This window comes from Haliaeetus albicilla, chromosome W (genome assembly GCF_947461875.1).
Source record: "Haliaeetus albicilla chromosome W, bHalAlb1.1, whole genome shotgun sequence".
NCBI classification, from domain to species: Eukaryota; Metazoa; Chordata; class Aves; order Accipitriformes; family Accipitridae; genus Haliaeetus; species Haliaeetus albicilla.
The window spans coordinates 22611418-22615013 of NC_091515.1; the positions used below are offsets into that span (position 1 = coordinate 22611418).

Here is a 3596-nt window from a genome sequence, read left to right on the forward strand (position 1 = left end):
TTCAAATCTTAAGAATTCTTAAGTCGGCTGTGTAGTACTAATTCCCCTTACATCATTGAGCCTGTGGTTCACTAATGTTATCGGAGTTCTAACTAACTTTTCTACTGAAGAATAAATCTGAGTTTTAACACCTGTTGAATTTGATTGTGTGAGCCTCTGTAACATTTAAATTGGCGTAGTCGGCAGGATGGTGTTAATGGAGGAATTACTACGGAGGCATGGCTGCAGCCCTTCTCCCCCGGGTCTGGACTGGGCGAAGGAGAAGTGGTCCGACCCGGCAGTGGTCGTGGAGAGAGTAGAACTATGCCACGGAAGTACTCGAGAAGGCAAAGGCAGCGTGTGTGCCCTCCTGGGCGCCTGCTTGATTCAAGCGCAAAACCAAAAGAGTGATTCTGATAGATTGGCAAAGGATAATTCTAAAAAGCAATAGGAAATAGATTGTTTGAAGGTGGAACTGAAACGAGAAAAGGAGCAGATGCGTCTATTGGAATGAAAGATTGAAATCATGCTGGCACAAGCAAAAAGGCCCCCCAGTATTACCCAAATCCAAAAGTTAATCACGGGTATGGACCCTGAGGATTGGGATGGGGACATCTGGGGAGACTCTGATGAAAACAGCTCTGAAGAGGCAGAGGAATTGGAGGAAAGGGACATGTGACCCCTTATTAAAACAGAAAGGCACACGGGTCCACACAGTGGGAACCCCCAAACCACTGTCCGCACAACCCCTTGGACGGGACCTGAACTCAGCGAGTTACAAGCTAAGTTTTTGCGCAAGCCAGGCGAAACCGAGACTGAATATTTGTGGAGAGTTTCTTTAATGGGGGGAGATCGGATACTGTTGAGTGATGATGAAGTGAGAGGTTTCTGGGGACCGGGAGTGTTTCTGATTGACGGACCAGTGGGTGATCAGTCGATAACGTCCCGAGTAGCCTACTGGGCTGGGGGTGTGGACCCCAAGGAGAGAGGAGAATCTGTTACTGTCTGGGTAAAGGGACTGTCGGAGTTAACGGACGGAGTGCAAAAGGCTGCCTGTGTTGAGGCCGTTTATGATGGAGGGCAGCAAGGGATACCGATGACTGCCCCGGTGGACCCCCGCCACCTCAGACCCCTTATTGGAGGGCTGCCGGATGCTTTAAAGATACACGTCCAGCCCCTCAGAGAAAGAATCCTGGGGGCCATTGAGCGCAATCGGCAGAACCCCCAGAGGCCGCCCGCGCACGTAATGACCTGGGCGGAAGTGCTGCACAGTATAGTTGTTCGCGGGCGCGAGATGGGATGGGCGGAGCCAAGCAGTGGCACAGAGGGCAGCAGGAAGGTCCAGCAAGCCAGTTGTAAACCCCGCCCCGAACGGTCTCCTTCCCCCTCCCGGGAGCCTGAGCCTCCTTCCCGGGGTCGGCCGGGTCGGAACTACGATCCCGGCAGGAACGCTCTCTGGCGGAAGGCACCGGCACTGGGGGCACCCCGAGCCGTGCTGCACGGGCAGTCCGCTGGCGGCATCCGGAATCTGGTGGAATTGCTGGAGGGGAAAGCTAGAGAACAAAGGGAAAAGAAACGGGACCCTTTCGCGGCACTGCGAGAGGAACTGGAAGGGCTGAAAACTAGGAGCTGCGGTTTGGGGTTCAGGCCGCTCAATCCACATGGTGAATACTTGCCAATGGTCTGCTGATAAGGAGCCTTATATACACATTCCTGTGGGTCCAAGATGGATAAGTTTGGAATTCTTAATCGATACAGGAGCCCAAATTAGTGTTTTAAATGAACGACAAGCTAGTGAGCTGGGAATTAAACCATCGAGAAAGGCTATAAGCATTACAGGAGTGACAGGGGTGGCAGAAAAATGTCCCATAGCTGGAACTCAACTCTGGCTACTGGGGGAAAAGAGAATGACGGCTATGGAAGTGGCTTTGAACCCCTATGAGGGAAATATACTGGGATTTGATGTGCTGGTGGGTGAAAAATGGTACCTACCCAATGGCAGGGTGTGGAGCTTTGGGGGAGAGGGGCAGAGGCTATCCATGTGAGAACCTTGCAGGTTGCTCCTGCACTACTGCAATCTAAGGTAACCCGTGTGACTCAATACCCACTGCCAAAGGGGGCATTTTGGAAGTAATTAACGATCTTGAGAAGAGACAGATCATCAGTCGCACACATTCCCCTTATAATTCTCCTGTTTGGCCAGTCTGTAAACCAGATGGGAGGTGGCAACTAACAATTGATTATAGAAGATTGAACAGTAATACCCCACCATTAACTGCTGCTGTTCCAAGTATAACCTCAATAGTAACAGCAATACAGGCTGTGGCCCACCCATGTGTCCTGGTTTCAGCTGGGATAGAGTTAACTGTCTTCCTAGTAGCTGGTACAGTGCCATGTTTTGAGTTCAGTATGTGAAGAATGTTGATAACACTGATGTTTTCAGTTGTTGCTCAGTAGTGTTTAGACTATAGTCAAGGATTTTTCAGCTTCTCATGCCCAGCCAGGGCACCTGACCCAAACTGGCCAACAGTGTATTCCATACCATGTGACGTCCCATCTAGTTTAGGAACTGGGGGGCAGGGAATCGCCGCTCGGGGACTGGCTGGGTGTCGGTCGGCGGGTGGTGAGCAATTGCCCTGCGCATCATTTGTACATTTCAATCCTTTTATTACTACTGTTGTCATTTTATTAGTGTTATCATTATTAGTCTCTTCTTTTCTGTTCTATTAAACCATTCTTATCTCAACCCAGGAGTTTTACTTCTTTTCCTGATTTTGTCCCCCATCCCACTGGATGGGGGGGGAGTGAGTGAGCGGCTGCATGGTGCTTAGTTGCTGGCTGGGGTTAAACCACGACAGTCATTTTGGCGCCCAACATGGGGCTCGAACCCATGACCCTGAGGTTAAGAGTCTCATGCTCTACCAACTGAGCTAGCCGGGCTAGCTTTAGATGTTAAGGATATGTTTTTTATGGTTCCCCTAAGGGAAGAGGACAAACCCCAGTTTGCCTTCACTTGGGAGGGGACACAATACACTTTTAATCGACTTCCCCAGGGATATAGGCATTCCCCCACTATTGCTCACAATGCTTTAGCCAAGCTCCTTGATGCTGTGGAAATACCATCAGGTGTTCACATATATCAATATATAGATGATATCCTAGTTGGTGGGGATAACAAGGAACAGGTAGGTCAAGTGGCTGAGGCCATCTGGAATCTGTTAGTCAAGAATGGGCTAGACATTCCATCTTCTAAATGCCAAGGTCCTGGACAAGAAGTCAAATTCCTGGGGGCATGGTGGATAGCTGGAGCAGTTGCAGTACCTGATGACACTCTATCAGCTATTGAAAAGGGACAGACTCCAGGCAATAAAACCAAATTACAACAGCTGTTAGGTACTTTGGGCTACTGGAGAAAACATATACCAGGGTTTTCAGTGATTGCCCGCCCTCTCTATGACTTGCTCCGAAAGAATAGGAAATGGGATTGGACTTTGCAACATACAGAAGCCCTTAACACTCTGAAAGATGAGCTTAAGGCTTATCAGAGACTAGGCCTGTTGCACCTGTGAGATCCATTAAGGGTGGAATGGGGATTTGCTGCACATGCTTTGTACTGT

The 3596-nt window shown here is 49.5% G+C and overlaps 1 non-coding gene across 1 annotated transcript; it reads right to left on the bottom strand.

Annotated features, from left to right (window-relative positions):
• Window positions 1-2846: 2846 nt before the first annotated feature.
• TRNAK-CUU (transfer RNA lysine (anticodon CUU)) lies at window positions 2847-2919 on the bottom strand. The gene has a single exon. It is a non-coding gene; the product is annotated as a tRNA-Lys (tRNA).
• Between the last annotated feature and the right edge of the window lie 677 nt (window positions 2920-3596).